At 47.1% G+C, this 18,968-nt stretch overlaps 1 long non-coding RNA gene across 1 annotated transcript; it reads left to right on the plus strand.

The window, feature by feature from the left end:
* Positions 1-11,824: 11,824 nt before the first annotated feature.
* LOC107401740 (uncharacterized) lies at positions 11,825-17,952 on the plus strand. Its single transcript, XR_013047160.1, has 4 exons — positions 11,825-11,923; positions 15,124-15,321; positions 16,438-16,680; positions 16,921-17,952. It is a non-coding gene; the product is annotated as an uncharacterized LOC107401740 (long non-coding RNA).
* Positions 17,953-18,968: the final 1,016 nt, after the last annotated feature.

Here is an 18,968-nt window from a genome sequence, read left to right on the forward strand (position 1 = left end):
CCAGGACGTGTCCTGGGGCCATTGCACATTCAGCTGTGTCTCCTGTGTCTCTCGGAGGCATCCCCAGTAGGGGGCTGGCAAGGTCTCTTGGTGTCTTCAGCCTCATGGAAACATCTTAGTAAGAGCTGCTGAGTGGGATTTGCAAGTAGCGTTCTAAAATTGAGATGCATGTGCCAAGTATGATTACTCTTCACCAGATCACTCAGTTTCCTCTAACACCTTTTCTACAGCTCTCTGTGGAGTCGGTAGTCTTTTCCTTTGTACTACTGTGAAGCTAGTTTGAAACACACACACACACACACACACACACACACACACACACACACACACACACACACACAGCCTCTTTTCTCCTCTGGGAATGTTGACTTCAGTGTTCCGATTCTTCTTGACCACCATAAAGTCTCTTCCAGTCCCTGGCTGTCAGCATCATCACTGGAAATAGGGATGGTGGAGAGCAAGCGGTATAACGGGACACACCCACGGGCTTTTTCTGGCTCTGTTGGTAAACCTGTCTTGTATGATTTGGGTGGAAGAAACTTTGTGAAACAACAGGACCCTTTAACGGGCCTCAGAGACACAGAACTCATGCTCTGAAGTTGGTCTTAACTATGGGTCTCTGTTATCAATGGGGAAGGGGAGCAAATATCATGCCAGTGGGTGTGGGCTGGTTTTTCTGTCCTGCCTGCCAGCTCCCAAATAACCACATGAAGATTTCTTATTTATTATGAAAACTCAGCCAATAGCTTAGGCTTTTTTAAAAAATTTTTTTATTATTTTTTTTTAGCTAGCTCTTATAACTTAAATTAACCATTTCTGTTAATTTGCCTCCTGCCTCATGGCTTTATTACCTTTACTCTGTACGGCCCATGATGCTTTCCTCCATTCCTGGCTGGCAACTCTGCCCTTCTTCTTCCCAGCATCCTCTCTGCCCTGAAAATCCTGCCTAGCTATTGGCTGTTCAGCTTTTTATTAAACCGATCCGAGTGACAAATCTTCACTGTATAAAAAAGATTATTCCACAACAAGTGGGCCTCTTAGGTACCTTAGCACAAATGACAGTCAACATCTCCTGCAGCATCAGGTCCCTGCAACTTCCACGCCCATGTCTCTTCCAAGATGTACTAGCAATAGTCTGAGCATTACTAGGTAATCCTGATCCTAGCTCAAGCAATCCCGTGGCTTTTTTTGTTGTTGTTGTTGTTGTTCCTCCAGCCTGAGGGTGGCAGTAGATTTGGACTGTGTTTGTCTCCAGGGCACCTGGAACCTCTGCTCAGTCCCTAGTTCCTTATCATGTGTAGCAGCCATTAGAGCTGTTCAAGAATCTCTGTTTGAGTACTTGGAAGGGCCGCTGCATTCTTGTTTAGGTTCTGATTAGCTTAACAGCTAAACACTGTATTTATAACATCTTTTACTTTCATCCATAGGTAATAGAAGCGTCCCTGAAACACATTTGCCTCCATTCCTTTATCATCTCCCAAGATAAACAGTATCACTTCTTCATCCAACAAATATTTATTGAGACATTGGTAGATACTCTAGCTGAGTATTCATTTAAGGGATACAGCTGTGAACAAGAAAGGCCCTGGTGGTGACCTTGTAGCACTCACAGCTTTGTGGGCAAGACAGCCTTGAGTTCCTAGACTAAGGTGTGTTGAAACAGACCAAGTTAGGGGACAGACGAGTTGGCTAAGTCAGTCTGTGCAAGGAATATTAAACACAGACACTTCAGGTTCCTCTTCCATAGACGAGTACTCCATCTCATGTTACTCCTAACATGCTCAGATTCAGCAAAGATGATGTTACCTGTTTCCTGGGATCATGTATTGATGAAATGAGTTGCTAGTAGATGAACAGACAAGTACCCAGGGAAACCAACTCCCATCAGAGGTTTATTTTTAAAAGCAGTTCCCAGAGTGCATAGAGACAGCACTACCATAAGACAGGTGAGCAGTCAAGTGAGCCTGGAAGTGAAGCAAGAAGGGCTGAGGTCCAAAGCCTGGATACAGAAGGTTGCTAGGAGGACCTCCCAGTGGCCGGATTAAAGTCACATCATTGGAGAGCTTTCCTGGCAGTCAGTTACTAGCCACCCTGACCTGTGTATGAATGGAAGTGGGAAGTTTCTTTCTACTTTGCTTGGTCGAACGCCAGGAAGGACCGCTGGCATCTAGCTTGGGCTAGATCTTCTTATTATATGCTTCTTGTAGTTTTTCTGTCACTCTGATCAGTGGCCTCCCCCTCCTCCCCACCCTCCTCCTCACCCTATTCTTCCCTTCCTCTTCTTCCTCTTCCTTTCCTCCTTGCTAACATCTGTTGAGCACCCTCCATGTTGTGGCTTCTGATGGCCTAGTCTGGGTACAGCTGAAGACAAGGACTTACTTAATTCTTCTGTATCTTAAGACCCTAAGTTCCAAAGATTCTTAGAGGGGTGCTCGTGCACGTGTGCGCGTGCGTGTGCGGGCGTGCATGCACATGCCATGGTATTTTCAACTTTGAAGATTTCTAATCACCAAAGGCTCAGAATATGCCAAGTGTGATTATGTTAGCATCGTGTGTTAAGTTCTGAAAAACTAAATCTGGGAAAGGGCTCCGATCCCTCTCCTTCTCTTTGTGTTCATGCTTGAGGGGCCGGTGAGTCTCATGGTGAGCTAGACCTCCATGCTCTGGAACCTACCATTCTCTTGCCTTCCCTAATAGACCACACTCTGGGTCCTCAGTGGCTCTCTTGCCTCTTTGGATTCGGATTTCCATGAATCATTTATTTACATTTTATTCATAATTTTAATCATTCTGCAAACAATATTCTAATAGCATTAAACAATTGCAGAATCTAATAAAAGCCAGCCTTAACCTCATTGGAATCTCATTAAGAGGACGGCTGCTCTTTTTTTTTTTTCTTTCTTCTAAATTGTTGAGATTATTTTGCCGGCTTTTGTTTTGTTTGCATTACCCAGGAGATTAGGGGCATAGATGGGATCCTAGGTTGCGGGCTCACACAGGAACAATATTTTACTCACTTTCTTGAATTTACGGATGAAGACGCTGAAGTCTGGGGAACGGAGGGGGTTTATCCAAAGTCATGCTTTAAATGGTGGCAGTTAAGAACCAGAGCTGTGACCCATGTCCCTTAGTCCCGTATCTCCCCTGTGATATCTGTGTTGTGCGTATGTTCCCGTGGTCCTGGCATGGACACTGGTGTGTCGAGAGGTACTGTCTTTGGGAATACTGCAGACATAAGGTTCACCTCCAAAATGGTGGGGTAGCCTCAGGCAGTGTTTGCTAAGGTTATCGTATTACTTGCCTAAGCTTTCCTATACTAGCCCAGGAGCGTTCTCTTTAGTTCTGCCTGTCTGGGTCAAAGGCCTCCGGTGTTCTGGGCTCTGAGATGGGCAACTCTTTCTCTGCTATAAGAAAAATGAAAATCCACACTGGAATGACTCACTGAGAAGGTCACAGGTCAAAGAAAAAGAAGGAGAAGCGGGCCCAGTCAGAAAACCTTTTCTATGGTTTCATCGGCACGTGCATGCTGGCATCTCTGTCTCTTGGAAGAAAAAAAAAATCACTGCTAATATTAATAATTATGCTGGCTTTTGTATGGCACTTTGCAGTTTAGGCTGTTTGTGCTGTGCTTTTGAATCCATTATCTCTTCTCATCGTGTGCTATGGGAGATAGAATGAGCTGGAGGGAGGGGGGCGGGAACAAAGAAGCTGACTTCTTTGGGGGACCGAGCTATCTATCTTTGTTTCTCTGGGAGTCAAGCCCTCCGAGGTGGGTGGTGCTATCAGAAACGGGCACTAAAGTTCTTCTCAATGAGACTGTGTGGTGGAGGGCAATGCCGGCCCGTCAGCTGTCTTCCCTTGGAATGCCCAGCGTGTCTCTCCACACTCTTGGTTGGGTTGCCTGTGCTGATTTCCAGCCTGGGTCTTCATTTCTCATTGTGCTGAATGCTTGCCTGAACTTTGCAGCTGGTTCTGCTAAAGGCTGGGTCCCGCCCTGTGCTGGTGGCTGATGCTAGGGTTCTCCTCCTACAAAGCTGGGCCTGCGCCGGGACAAAGCCGCTGTCACCAAAGGGACTTTGCCAACTGGCCAATCCTGAATTTCCTGTGGTGGTGTGTACCCTCTTGTAACGGAAGCGTAGACTATTATAGGTAACAAAGGGACTGAAATTCAAATCGAATAGTGGTGCGTGCAAGAAAGCGGAGCTTTAGGAAAATTTCCAGAACTAGTTTGATCTTACTTTCTGGGGACAGTAGGAAAAATGGCGGTGATACCAAAGATGCACACCATGCCTACCACACTCACCACCCAGACCAATGAACCGGATTTCTTCTAGTTTAAAAGGCCCCAGAGAAAGGATAAGTCAGTGACAATTCACACCCCCATTTGTTCTGTGACTCCCGCCTCAAGCAGGCTCTTGCTCCCCCCTCCCCGCACCCACCTTTCCTAAAAAGATGCCCGGGCTTAAGCCATGTCCACATCTCCATCTTTAATGGCTCATCTGCTTCACTCAGTGTGCTGTTCCCTGCTCATCCTTGGGGGCAGCCACATCCAGCTCTGCTGTTGGATTGTTTGTTCACAGCTGATGGAAAAGAAAACTTGTGGCCTATTTGCTTGACCAAAGCTGAGCCTGGTGAATGATCTCAAGTCCCTTGGTGTCAGGCAACTCCTCAGTTCCTACCTAGTACTCAAGAGAGGAGAAGGTGGGGCGGTGGTGGTGTCTTTGACCACTTAGAAAACTCCCTCAGCCAATTCGGATGTACCACGCTGGACACCTAGCGCAGCATACTATTTTTTTCTGAGGACTGGTTAGTTTTACCTGGGCTCTGCCGGGGGAATCCAGGAGCTCTCATCCGTGTGCTGGGATTTCCTCGGGAAGCTGTCAGGCCCACTGTCAAGCTCTCACCACCCTCGAGGTTCCAAGTGCTAGAAGGACCCGGGAGTCCTTTGCCTTTGTTCTTCTCCTGCCTCGGCTACCAGGGCAAGGACGTTCGCTTTCATTTTTCAGTTCACTGGGGGCACATCTGTGCCACCTTCTGCCTCCATGCTCTGTGACCTTCTTCTAGGCCTTTAGAGCAGCAGAGGGATGCAGGGCAAAGGAAAAAAAAAAAAGAACCCCCCCCCCAAAAAAAGAAAGAAAAAACCGGTTTAGTGAGATTTAATTTCCAAAATGTAATTTCCCTTTTGTTCCCAAAGTCATTTCCCAAATGCCATGGTATTTTGTAATGTCATTGACAGCATGGATGGAAGAGCCCCTTGGACATGGTCATTTGGTTACCTTTGAATGTGTTTCCTGTAGCCCCAGACCTTGCTGGCTGGTGCATCTCCCTGCCCACATGTTCACAGAATGCCCACATGTTCACACGTTTGTAGCCAAACGTCCTGAATAACCCAAGGCCACAGACCTTCCAGCTCCAGTTTCCTTATGGGTTTAGCCCACTTAATATAGAAATGTCTGCCCCCAATTGTGCTTGAGAGTATGCCGAGTAGAATTTTGACGTATGTAGAAGGTTTTACAATTACTGTCTTAATGTCTGTGTGTCTCTTTGTATGCATCCAAACAAGAAAATTCTCAAAGTGTCCTCTTTAGATACATTTTAAAGACAAAACAACAAGTTTTTGCTCATTCTGGGTCAAGCCTTCAGCAAGCAAATAGCCCCAGGGGTTGTCTGTGCCCTGTAACCTGTGAACTCTTTATGGTCTTCAAAAATAAATATGAATCGTGGGTGGTATAAAAGCAGTGGCTTTATAAGAATCTGTTATCCTGGGGAAGTTTGGGTTGCGGGGGCCAGCAGAGGGGATCGCGTTTTACTTTGAGATAGAAACACAAATCTGTTCACCTCCTTCCCCCATCCTTGGCGCTTGTATATACAGAGTTTAGCCCCAGAGGGCCAGGTAAGTCTTCTAACAAATTACATCACTGTTCAGACCAGCAATGGCCACCCTCCTGGATTGAAGGGAGAATGTGGAGTTAGAACAGGGCGTGCTGTGGCCACTGTGGAGCTCCTGGAGGTCAGAGTGGACCCCAGAATGAAATCAGCTATTAGACCCCCATCGGAATGCAGATCTCTTTTTGGTCTCTCCCCTGGGAACTCCCCTAGTCACTTGGCCTTCCGGGCTCCCTTGCTTTCTGTTCTACCCGTGCTGATTTTCCTGATGTTTTCCCAAACCCCACCCCTCCTTCCAGCTGTGGAGTTCAAAGGTTTTAGAACTATGTTGTAATCCCTTCCCTGATGGTGGGGAGCCACTGCTGTGGGATGGTCTGTATGTCAAATTACTCTGATTGGTCAATAAATAAAACACTGATTGGCCAGTGACCAGGCAGGAAGTATAGGCGGGACTAACAGAGAGGAGAAAAGAAAAAACAGGAAGGTGGAAGGAGTCACTGCCAGCCACCACCATGACAAGCAGCATGTGAAGATGCCGGTAAGCCACGAGCCACGTAGCAAGGTATAGATTTAAGGAAATGGATTAATTTAAGTTGTAAGAACAGTTAGCAAGAAGCCTGCCACGGCCATACAGTTTGTAAGCAATATAAGTCTCTGTGTTTACTTGGTTGGCTCTGAGCGGCTGTGGGACTGGCAGGTGACAAAGATTTGTCCTGACTGTGGGCAAGGCAGGAAAACTCTAGTTACAAGCCAGCTCTCATTTTTCCGAGTGCATCTTAAAGATGCCTTCCAAGTCCATGTGTTCTCTCCTCAGGGCGGCTCCCACTGCCCTAGAAGTTGTAATCTCAGCCCTCAATGCAGTGTCCTACTTACTATTCTGGATCCAGAAGGACTGAGCTTTTAGCCCATGCAGTGGGCTCCACTGTCCACTCGTCACTGGACTTGGGCCTTCCTTCACTTCTAGGGTTCTTTGATTTCCTAATGATGAGGCCATCACATTTCTCTCTCCCCTGTTCCAGTGTCATCCACCTTGGGTCTCGGTCCATCACGGCGATCAATAACCGACAGGTGGGTGATGGATGGCATCTTCCTGTCCCTCCATAAACTAAAACCCAACTGACACTAGTTCCTTTATATCTGAATCACCCTCATCATTCAAAGACTGATTGGACAAAGCCAAATTGGAACGTGATTCCCGGCTAATTCTTTCTCCCTCCGCTCAGCCTGTTCTTACTGCCTCCCTCCCTCCCATGGAGGGTCCCTGTGGCTGAGAGGAGACCGAGTCACCCTGCTTATGACAGTAAAGGTACAGTTGCTTTATCTCTGGATGGAGACTCTTGAGAAATCTTCTCTTTTTACCCAGATTTTTCTGGGAAAATGATGAAAAGACTGTGACCATGTCTCAGAAATATAACAGTATACCATCTTTCCTCAGTGGGACCCGGGCAAACAATGATTCTTTTGGAAAAGAAGAACTTGGAATTTTCCCATAGCATTTAGAAAATACAGCGCATCTCTTCTGGTACAAGATCAAATAATGGCAATGACGAAGACGAAGACGATGACGATGATGATGACGATGACCGTGGTGGTGGTGAGTGTGTGGTCAGAATTGGCTGGACCTGTTTTCTTTTTCATGATGGAGTATGGACACACAGAATTCTAGTCTCTTGTTGTCTCATTGTCTCCAATGTGTCATCCTGATCTGCACTGCTGGTTAGCCATGGTTGTGTTGCGATAAGTTCTCTGTTGCTGTGGTAACCTGTGGAAATGCCATCTAACTATGATAGGACATTTTCCTCCACCATGTTGGGGGCTAGCCTACATGCTGTCTGGAGTCAGGCCATCTGCCAACTCCCCATTTTACTATCATTTGGCCAGGGAATGTGACTATGTATCCTGTATTGAAAGACACGTCTCAAAAGACTGGCGGAAGAGAAACTTACTGTGCGATTTACACAGCATCAAATAACCAGACTCATCTGTGAGTCCCTTGTGCGCCCCCTCCCCATACTAAATGGATGGAAGTTGGCTTAATGCTTTGGTACCTGAGAGGTACAGTATGGAAAATGTAGAAAAAGCTACAGAAATGTGGTGATCTCTCCTGGGGGGAAATCTCATCTGTACCCATGCCTAAAAAATGTTTGCTTCATCCCGACTTCCCACCTTCCCCTGACCCCCACCTCCACCCACACTCAAGTCCCTCTCCTGGAGGGCTTCCTCTCAGTATTACAGTCTCTTGCATGCAGCCACCTGCTTGGAGTCTCCTCATGGTTTCCACGCCGGGTCTTAAAGCAATCATCTCTGTTCTGTCTCTGTGAACAGAACTCTGGACATCTCCTCAAATCATCCCTCCTCCCTTCTTCTCACCCCAAGGGCTGGTGCTCCTCAGGACAGAATCTAGAAGCCTCCTGGGACCCTTCCATCCTGCTTCTCCCCCATTCCCTCAGGCCCAATAAAGCATTCATCCATCAGTCCTTTCGCTACATTTTTTCCCTTTTCCTTTACTTTATTGAGACTGAGTCTCATGTATCCAGTCTGGCCTCAGAGTTCCCATTGTAGCTGAAGCCAGCCTCCTCTAGCCTCCATCTCTCAAGTGCTGGCATTACGGGCATAGGCCAACACGTTCTGTTGATTCTGCTTCAGGAATCTGCCTCCTCGTTCATTCGCTACATGGAAGCCTTCTTAAAACTGAAGTTACACCAGATCACTCACCTTGCCAACACTCGCCGTTGAATTCCTGTCACACTTAGAATAATACCTGAATTCTGTGTCCAGATCTCTAAGGCTCTCGAGTATCTCTGGGACCCTGTCCTCTGTTTCCTTCCTTCCCCCCACTTTCCCTTCTCAGTGGCTTGTTCTTGGCTATACTGCCCCACCTCCCTCCCACCTCCTCTTCTATGCTGGAGATGGAGTTGAGGGTCTCACGCCTGCTAGGCAAACATCCTTTAGCCCTAAACTCTATTCTCAAAGGGAGAATTCTAATAGCTTCCATCTGTTTGAACTCCGTGTGCTTTCTAATGGCCTTCTCTGCAGTGAGCACCATCCCTTCCCTGGCAACATTTCCTTCTTAGGTGTGTCTGGGTCACTCCCTGGGCATTTCTTCTCTGCCCACTGTGATAGACCATGCTCAGCGATGTTGTGCCTTACTCATAGCCCTCCACATTCTGGAGTGACCTGCTTGTCCATTCCTCCGTGGCCTGTCTCCCTGCCTTGGCCATGAGATCCATGAGGGCAACACCGTGTGTATCTCCTTCACTGTGGCAAAAACAATGTCATGAGTTGAGCCCATGGGAAGAGACAAGCAGGTGATGGCGACACTTGGGAAGAGGAGCCAAGACTGAGGGAAAACACAAGACAGCGTTGCTACCCCAATTCTAGACACGGCTCCAGCCCCACGGGGGTGACAATGGGCAAGCTTGTCACTTACATTTCTCATGCCTATTCTTTTTTTTCTTACTTTTTTTTTTTTTGCCTCAGCTGTTTAAAGATAAACATGGACTCGGTTGTCACGCAAAAATTAGCACGAAGTTTTCTGTTAGAAATAGATGTTATCTGAAAATACTTGACACTCTGTCTAGTACAGAGAAACCCAAAATTAAATACAAATGTCCTGTAACATTTTACCATATCCTGACCATTTTTATGACAGACTGCCTCTTACTCTTGGTGGGAGAAAGGAAAACATCAGTGTGTTCCTAATACCATAAAAAAAATCCTCATTAGATTATTCATCATTCTGTATATTCATTTGGCTCATAATATCCTAAAGTAGAAATAACCCAATTATATATCAAGTGATGAACGTGTGAGCAATGTGCATGTACTGTCTAATCCACACAATATAGAGTATCATTTAGCAGTAAAAAATGAAGTGCTGATACACGTATCTCAACACCGATGGACTCTGAGATGTGCCGGGAAAGAAGCCAGTCATATAGGATGCCAGCCTATGACACAGAGTCAGAAGTAGACAGGAAGTAGACTACTTGTAGCCTTGAGCTCTGGAGTTCGAGTGACTGTTAATGGATGTGGTGGTTTCTATTTGGGGTAATGAAAATGTTCTAAAATGGATGGTGGTGATGGATGTTCAACTCTCCGCATATACTAAAAACTACAGAATTATATTTTCAGTGGGTGAATTCTAATGGTATGTGAATTATATTTCAATAAAGCTGTTCGAATTAATTAATTTATTGAATTAAAGCGAGAGAAGCCTGGTTCTCGGATGACAGCATGACTGAACAGGCAGTTCGGGGGGCGGCTTTGTGTTAACCGCCAACTTTGATTAGATGTGGATAATTGATCATACCCTTCCATCTTCCCTCTTTTCTCTCGTCTTACATTTAAATCCTTTGGGTCCTTGCCCCTGAGGTGAGCCAGGTGGGGTGGTTATGTTGGAAGAGCTGAGCTGAAGTGTGTGGCCAGCATAGTGGCAAAGGGGTATGTTAAGGGTAGAGACAGTCTGTTGCCCAGTGGGCACAGACTGGACGTCCTCGAGGCTCGGCCAGAGAAGAATGTGTGTTCAGAACTGTCTCTAGTCACAGCAAATACGCTAAAGAACTCTTAGGTGACTCCAGCAGGCGCCGGCTCTGTGGGTGACGGAGGTGCAGAGACGACGTGAATGTTGGGTAAATCAAACAAACAAGCAAGCAGGCAGAACGGATATTTGGCTTGGCGAAGCCGCTCAGAGGTTTGCGTTTGGTGGACAGCTCAGTTTGAGGCAGTCTGGGCAGTTTTCCTCATCTGTGACTTGCCTGACCAGGGAGAGTAGAATAGGGTGAAGTCTTCTCCCAGGGCACGGGATCTAGCTGGAAGGAGCCCATTTTTTTTGCAAAAATACCTTGTCTTTCTCCCTTGTAGAGCTGGGGGCGGGTGTTGCAGTCGCTTTTAGCAGGCTGCCGCGGTCCTGGCGGGAGAGCTACTGAGGACTCTGTGCGGGACATCGGCCGCTAGAGGGAGCACCGCGACGTTCTACATCACGGGCCCTGGGCTCTCGGGGCAGCACAGCGGACGGCCACGAAGCCAGGCTTTTGGCAGGGAGGAGGGAAATGTTCCTGAGAAATTCACTCTCTTCACCTTTGCTCTTTCCATTTAAAGATTTCTCAGAATAAAGCGGACCTGAAAATCATTATTATTATTATTATTATTATTATTATTTGGTAGGGTTTGCAGAGCACCCCCAGGCCCCCCCTCCATTTTCTGGGCCTAGAGTTTCGGGTGCCCCCTGAGGCCTGTATAACTCTGGGGTGCTTAATAGGAAGACGGAAGACAGAGGAGTAAAGTGAAGCCAGACTGGTAGGAAAGAGCTTGGAGAACTGGCTGAAGAAACTGAAAAGGGGGGGCTGATGGCGTGCATGGTGGGTGGGTGGGGGACAAGCACCCATGGCTTGTCAGTATGTTCTGATTTGGCTTTGTAAGGAGTCTTTGGGTGAGGGGAGCCTGGGCTAGCTAGAGCATGCCCCTTGGTTTTTTTTTTTCCCCTTCTTTTGCATGATAGGCTCCGACTCGTTCAGTTGTGCTAGCCTCCTATGGTGGATGGACCCTTCTGGAGGCATGGCTAAGACTGGACACGGTGGGTGTTCAGAGCTAAAGCCTTGGTTCTTGGCTACCCCCTACATGGTCACTATGTTCTTGGACCACATCCTCGCTCTCTTACGACCCAAGCCCTCCTCTCATAGCCGGAGGCTCAAAGCCCCGTCTCCTTCCCCGCTCTGGCTCTCGCGTAGGGAAGACAGACCGTCTTAGCAGGGACTGAACGCAGGCAGCAGGTGTGTGAGGGATAGATGTTGGATATCTGCCCACCCACAGCTCTCCACAGAAGCTTGGGGAAGATGGTACCCCATCTGCAGCAGAGCAGGTCAGCATGGGCCTGCTGAGGCTCCCGTCACTGCCTTTGTGAAGGTTGGTGATCACCATGGTTACCTGGAGGCTGGGAGCTCTGACAGTTGGAGGCAGAGCAGGAGAAGATGGCCTGGAAACCTCTCTGGGTGAACAGGAGATCCTGGACCGGAGGAGATGTTTTGCGAGGGTTTAGGTGATCCATACTCAGGGGGTCCGTTTCTCACCCTGCTAGATCTTCGGTCCTAAGTCTTAGGAGGAGTGAGAAGAGAGGAGGAGAGATGCTGGGACTAGTCCTTAGGGAGCTCAGAACAGGAGAAGGCAGGTGGTCACAGAGCTCCCTAGAGATTCAATACAGACTTCTGGGGACCTAGAGGAGGGCTTGGGTCTTTCACTCACCATGCCAGCATGGGGTTGTGATGGTCCCCTCCATAAGCAGGATTCTGGCCAGGAATGCAAGACACCATTGTGCTCACAAGCTCCAGTTCCCTTCTAGGTCTTGGTTTTCCAGTCTGCAAAATGGGGTTAACAATTAGCAAGCCCCCACCTGCTTCATGTTGATGAGGAGGATTTCTTAAATGAATAATTCTGTGTCTTGAAATGAGCAGACAGATTTTGAGTCTTGGAGAAAAGGCCTCATTTAGTATGAGCATCAATTCATTGAGCAGAAATTCCACTTAGTACCTTTGCTGCCTCTCCATTGCCTCTGTGAGAACATGGGGCTCTTCGTAGCTGTCCAACCCCAGTTCTGGGAGTTCCTAGAGCCTAAGAGGGGAGGGGGCATCATATGAGCCCTGAATAGATGCCAAGATCGGTGGAGAATAATGGAGCTGGAAGCTAAGACTCTGGTAGGACAGCAGAAGACTAAAGGTTGGGTCTCACAGAAGAGGCCCCTGCTGAATGGCAGAAGCTCCGGGAGAGGTGGGGACTGGGGCTGGGTGCAGAATTCAATCCAGGTCAAGAAAGCCAGCTTCGAAGCTGTCCCCCTTTTTTATACACTGTCATTATATGTTCACTCAAGGAATGAGAAACAGAGATACAGAAAAAAGGAGAATAAAAAAACCCATCAAATCAGCTGCATGAACCAAACAGTATTTGAACACATAGATTCTATGCTGTGCTAGTACAGAGGGTCCCCATGAGTGTGGGAGTGGATGGATGCACTCAAAATGGAAACTTAGAAATACTTGGTACCTTTCATCCACTCTATATAACATGCTGTCTGGTTATATTGCTGTGTAATTTTTGCTGTATATATCTAATGTACACTATGCCATACAGACAGACAGACAGACAGACACACAGACAGACAGACAGACACACACACAGGAAACTTGTTTCCCCCCTTTGAAGAATATAGTAGAGCTGACAATAACCAACACGAAAGAAAGGGAATGATGTGACCTGAGGCCATTCTGTGCTGGGCAGAAGAGGAGCCAAAGAAAAGCACAGAGTGACACCAATGTCCTGCCACACAGAGTAATCCCCACCTCTGCAAAAGCTGCGTCTGTCCCTTGGTGTGGCTCCTGGTTATGACAGACATTTCCCAGAGTCTTGTCCCAAGAGTGCCTTGATTCTTGAGGCAGACTATATTCCAAAGGAAAACAAAAGACAATTATTAGGGAGGATATCTATTCTCTCTCTCTCTCTCTCTCTCTCTCTCTCTCTCTCTCTCTCTCTCTCTCTCTCTCTCTCTCATCTCTGTATCTATATCTATCTAGTCCATATCTTTATCATCTGTATATGTCTATATCTATCTACATATGTCTGTCCCTATCCCATCCATGTCTATACCTGTCAGCTGGGCTTCTTAAGGCTCCCTGGTGTCTCCTTGTCTATCTATGGTCCCTCCTTGTGATAACTCTAAGCCTATAACCATCCTCAGTGCTTCCTTGGCCTGTCTTATTTGTACTAATAGTTCATCTTTTGTCTCAATTCTGAGTCTCCTTGACCAATGGTCTGAACTTCAAGGACTGTTGACTTCACACATCCTTTCCATGTCATCGAGGCCCACAAAGTGGCCAATGATATTGATGGTAGTAACAGTCACGGGGCAGGAGGGGGGGAGTTAGAAGCACTGTTTGTATAGCTCTATGTCACCAAACAGGTGGTCTTGACCAATGTGCAGGTGAGGCCAAGATGAGAAGCACATCATAAAGCTGAACCTCCTGGGCTGGGCAAGACCATAATCCAGAGGCAGCATGTGGTCCACCAGGACAGATGCTTTCATTATGGGGTTCCTGAATGTGCACCTCTGCATACCCAGTTCTCATCACCTAAGATTGATTCTCAGTCTCTGGGTGTGTTGGCCAGTTGAGAAGATGAACTGCTTGGTCCTGAAAATCACAGCCTCCGAAGGCTGTGCCTTTCAGTTCCTCTGCCAGACTGTTAGTCTCTCTCTCTCTCTCTCTCTCTCTCTCTCTCTCTCTCTCTCTCTCTCTCTCTCTCTCTCTCTCTCTTTCTCTCTCTCTCTCTCTCTCTCGTCTGTTGTTCACCTCTTTACAGTCATGTCTTCTCTTAGTTTGTATAAAGTCATGGAGCAGACATGACTGCCATGTATGTCTTGGGGAAAAGGTAGGGCTCTCTGGCTAACAGGCTGGACTTACGGAGATGTTCCTTTGGATCTGGTGATGTCATACCATTACCTATTTCAAGGGCGCCAATAGCTTCCTATTGTGCATAGAGTAGGTTCTGGGTTCCTTTCGCAGCTGGCCATATCTATGGGCCTCTATCTTGCCATTGTGGTTCTTCCTCTCTGCTCATCCTGCCTCAGCTTCTGAATATTCCAGACTCTTTCCCAAACTAAAGACCCAGTCCTGCTCAGCTAGGCATCCTTGAGTGTCCTACACACCATCATCCCCTTGTTCAGCTTCTTTTCTGTGCTTCTGGTCTCAGACAAGATGTTGCCTCTTTGGAGAAGTCTTCCCTGACCATAGTACCCAACCCTCCATACAAACAAACAACAAACAAGTATTATTTGTGTCTCCAAGTAGCCATCATGTGAGCTGGGCCTGTATCCTGTAGACGCAGAGGGAAGCAAAGTATGCAATAGTTCACAGACAGTCAGTAGATGAAGAGTTGGGCATCACGTGTAAGAATGTTCAGTACGCTGTGTCTTCACCTCAACCTAAGAAAGCCATGACCTGTCACTTTTTGACTGGTGTTTTGGATCACTGGGCACAGATATAGGCTTTTAGCATAGTAACATAATAGACAAATTACACATGTGTAGGACACATGATGGCTGGAAATTGGGGCTTTATGAAAAAGCAAGTCAGCGTTATCTTTCTTACTTGGAAAGGGGAAGGTGTTCCAGCATTCTTTTTATTGCTGGAATAAAATACTGACAAAGAGCAACTTCGGTGGAGAAAGGATTTATTTGCCTTACACTTGTAGGTCACAGTTCACCATGGAGGGGAACCAGGACAGGAACCGGGAGCAGAAACCATAGAGGGTCTCAGCTTGCTGGCTCACTCACAGGCTCATGGTTAGCTAGCTTTAGTATACAGCCCAGGACCACCTGTCCAGAGATGATGTCACCCACTGTGGGCTGGCCCTCCTACACCAGTTCACAGTCAAGACAACTCCCCACAGGTATGCCAATGAGCCAACCTGATTTATGCTTTCCTCTTAGATGACTCTAGACGACATCCAGTTGGCAAGGGTAACTGGACAGAAGGCTTGGGATCCCTGACAGCTGCCCATAGATGCTGGAGCATTGCCATATTGTAGAAAGAGATGATTGATGCACTGTGTGTGCGTGTGCATGCATGAGTGCATGCGTGCGTGCGTGCGTGCGTGCGTGTGTGTGTGTGTGTGTGTGTGTGTGTGTGTGTGTGTGTAGCACTTCTCCAAGGAAGTGATTCCTCATCAGTGGGGGCGATACTAGGAATTTCCTTCGGGGAGGTTATGGGGCTAGATGACCTTTGGTTATCAGGTGGAAATGTTTGCCCATCTAAACAGGATCCTGAAAATGTCTTTGGAGGGTGGTTTTGACCAGCAGGGAACAGGAAGCAGGAAGAGTGAACATTCCCACCTCACAGGTTTAGTACTTCTTGTCTTTGAGAAACACATCCCCTCCCTCTGGCACCTTTAGCAGACTGACTCATGTTTTTTTTTGTGTATGTGTGTGTGTTCATGTGTATGTGTATGTACATATATGCGTGTGCATGCATATGTGGGGGCCAGAGGTCAAGCTGAGATATTGTTCCTTAGGAACTGTCTACATGTGTTTTGAAGCAGGGTCTCCCACTGGGAGCCAGGCCTTGCTGATTAAGTTACACTGGCCAGCTGGTGAGCTCTGGGATCCCCTTACCCTGTCTTTACCTCGCATGGCTGGGGTTGCTGACGTACGCCATTGTGCCTGGCCTTTTGTGTGGGTGCTAGGAATCAAACTCAGGACTCTTTTTTTTTTTTTTTGTTTTGTTTTGTTTTTTCGAGACAGGGTTTCTCTGTGTAGCTTTGCGCCTTTCCTGGGACTCACTTGGTAGTCCAGGCTGGCCTCGAACTCACAGAGATCCGCCTGGCTCTGCCTCCCGAGTGCTGGGATTAAAGGCGTGCGCCACCACCGCCCGGCCAAACTCAGGACTCTTACACAGTTGAGAGATTTCCCTAGCCACAGATGGGATTATTATTGAGTGAATAATAATATTTAATAATAATTAATTATTATTGAGGAAACACTCGTGTTCCCTGCTTCTCTCTCTGTAGGATGGTGTATCCCTATTGATCCTGTGCACAGTACATGGAGGTGAGAGTTGGCCCAGGCTTGGGTTGCTGGTGTCTGCAGTCTCCCCGTGCCCCCCCCCCCCCCCGCCCCCATGATGAGATAACCCGGATGAGCCAAAGTCGCAGAAGAAGGAGACGCAAGCAATGGAGCCAACTCAAGCTCAGCCCAGTGCAGCCAACTCCAGAGAACCTGCAAACCCACCAGTGAAAAGAAAGTCTGTTCCCGTAAGGCTCTGAGACTTGGGGGTTATCTTACACAGCATTATCCTAGAAAAACTAACCGATGCATATGTTTAGAATGTCCTTTGCATGGGAAGACTTCATTGCCTCGGCCTTTGTGCTGAGAGTGTCATGGAAGAGATTAATAGCTTTGTTTCATGCCATCGAGATTTATGAATTTTTTTTTGTCTTTTTTTGTCAGGAACTTCTTTCATGACCTGAAGTGTGTATTGTTCACACCCACAGGGTAATCCACCACATTTGTCAGATTGCACCTCCTCCCGGCCGGTGAGCCACTTCTAGTCACTCAGCCCTGCCTGTGGCCCACAAGGACTTTGCCTGTGCTGAGAAGACATCAGGTTTATGGGAACACCGAGCAGGTGGAATTTAGAGAGATGAGGGGCCTTTGAAAGGCGTAAGGAAGCACAGAGAAGCTCAGTTGGCTGGACCTCCTGGGAGAGCAGAGATGGGGAGCAGCTGCATGCCCACCACGATGCGAGGTGTGGTGCCACATGCCCAGACTAGGCTGTTCCTTGTGACATGAGGTGGACATCACGTACAAGGCTCCTCCCTTCATCCTGCCTACCACAGACAGGTGGGAAGCGTCTTTCCCAAAACCTTTGCTTCTTATCACGCTTGCCTTACCCTCTGAAATGAGGGCAGCAAACAGGGTTCGGAATGAGTCTGACACAGCGGAAGGAGTCAAAGCCCTGGAGAAGAGCATGAATGGACTTGGAAAGGACAGACTGAAACGGCAGAGGCATTTATACAGGTCTCCCCTACCTCTCAGAACAAAACAATTCTGAGATAAGAGAGGCATGGGTGAGAGGAAATGCTTCCATTTTTCACATCGCAAGCTGGAGAGATCCAATAGGCTGTTTATGAAGAACAATAAAAAAGATACATGAACCCAGTAAAGAGGTAGTTACAAATACATCGGGTGATTTTTGAAAAGCCAGGGTTTTCTCCCCGCTTTTGGATAAAGCTGTCAGCCAAGTATTAAAAGATTCTCTCTCTCTCTCTCTCTCTCTCTCTCTCTCTCTCTCTCTCTCTCTCTCTCTCTCTCTCTCTCTCTCTCTCTCCTGTCTCTCTTTTTTTCTCACTTTTTTCCCCCCAAAGCAATAACTGACACCCACTGGTTTTGTTACAATTGGCAGAAAGAGTTATCATTTTTCTTTAGGATTTGGAAATGCAATCAAAGACGGGCAGATTGGAGCCCGAATTAAATGAAGCTTAAACAAACACAAAGAAAAATCTCGGCTGGCTTTTTTTTTTTTTTTTAAACAAACAAACACTGGAATTGCAGCTCCTTGTTGCTAATTTGAAGCTGTAAAGAATTTGACACTCGCGCTTGATAAAATGGAGCCAAGCAGAATGGCGGGGACTTTCTGCATGTAAAGCACCGAGAATGTTCTGATCATTTTATGAAAGTAAAAACCCATTGTTTTGGGGGAAACTCTCTAGTGAAACCTGTCTGGCAGTGTGTGTGTGTGTGTGTGTGTGTGTGAATCACAGAGGATCTTTCTTCTGTTGACTTGAGAACAGATTAATTCTTCCTGGGGTAAATTAAATAAATGAAAGATCTGGGGTATGGCGGTATCAGTTCTGTGTGGCTGATGTCACATTTGCTCTGTTTTCGGTTTGGTTCCTATGTACCAAATTCTCCCCTTGAAGGTGTAGTAGACACATTTGTGCCAAAGAGTTAGCCTTCTGTTGGTACAATGATTTTGTTTTGATTCATCCTCATATGGAAAGCCTTCTTATACTCAGAACACCCCTCTCCTGGTTAGCTTCCACCACCAACTTGACACAGCCCAGAGTTATCCCAGGGAGTCTCAATTCGGGAATTTCCTCTTTCAGATTGGCTCGTGGGCATGTGGATCATTTCCTTGGTTGTTGATCCATGGGGGAGGGACCAGTTCCTGGGTTGACTAAGAAAGTCAGCTGAGCATGGACCAGAGGGAACAAGCTACTAAAGTGGCTTTTCTTTATGGTTCCTGCCTCCAGGTTCCTGTCCTGCCTTCTCTCAATGATAGGCTATGGCATGGAAGTGTGAGATGAAATAAACCCTTTCCTCCCCAAGTTGCTTTGGTCATAAGCATTTATCATTATGCTTAGACCTACACCACAGGCCTAAGAATCAGGACGGAGGCAAGGTGTCCCCTGCGGAGACAGAAAGATACCCACACAGGTTTGCCTTTGATATCTTACCCACCGGCCTATGGACAAAATGCTATGATTCCGAGAGCAGTCCATTTTTTGTGGAAAACTCAGAGTGAATTTGAATAGAAGAG

This window comes from Peromyscus maniculatus, chromosome 22, assembly GCF_049852395.1.
Source record: "Peromyscus maniculatus bairdii isolate BWxNUB_F1_BW_parent chromosome 22, HU_Pman_BW_mat_3.1, whole genome shotgun sequence".
NCBI lineage: Eukaryota > Metazoa > Chordata > Mammalia > Rodentia > Cricetidae > Peromyscus > Peromyscus maniculatus.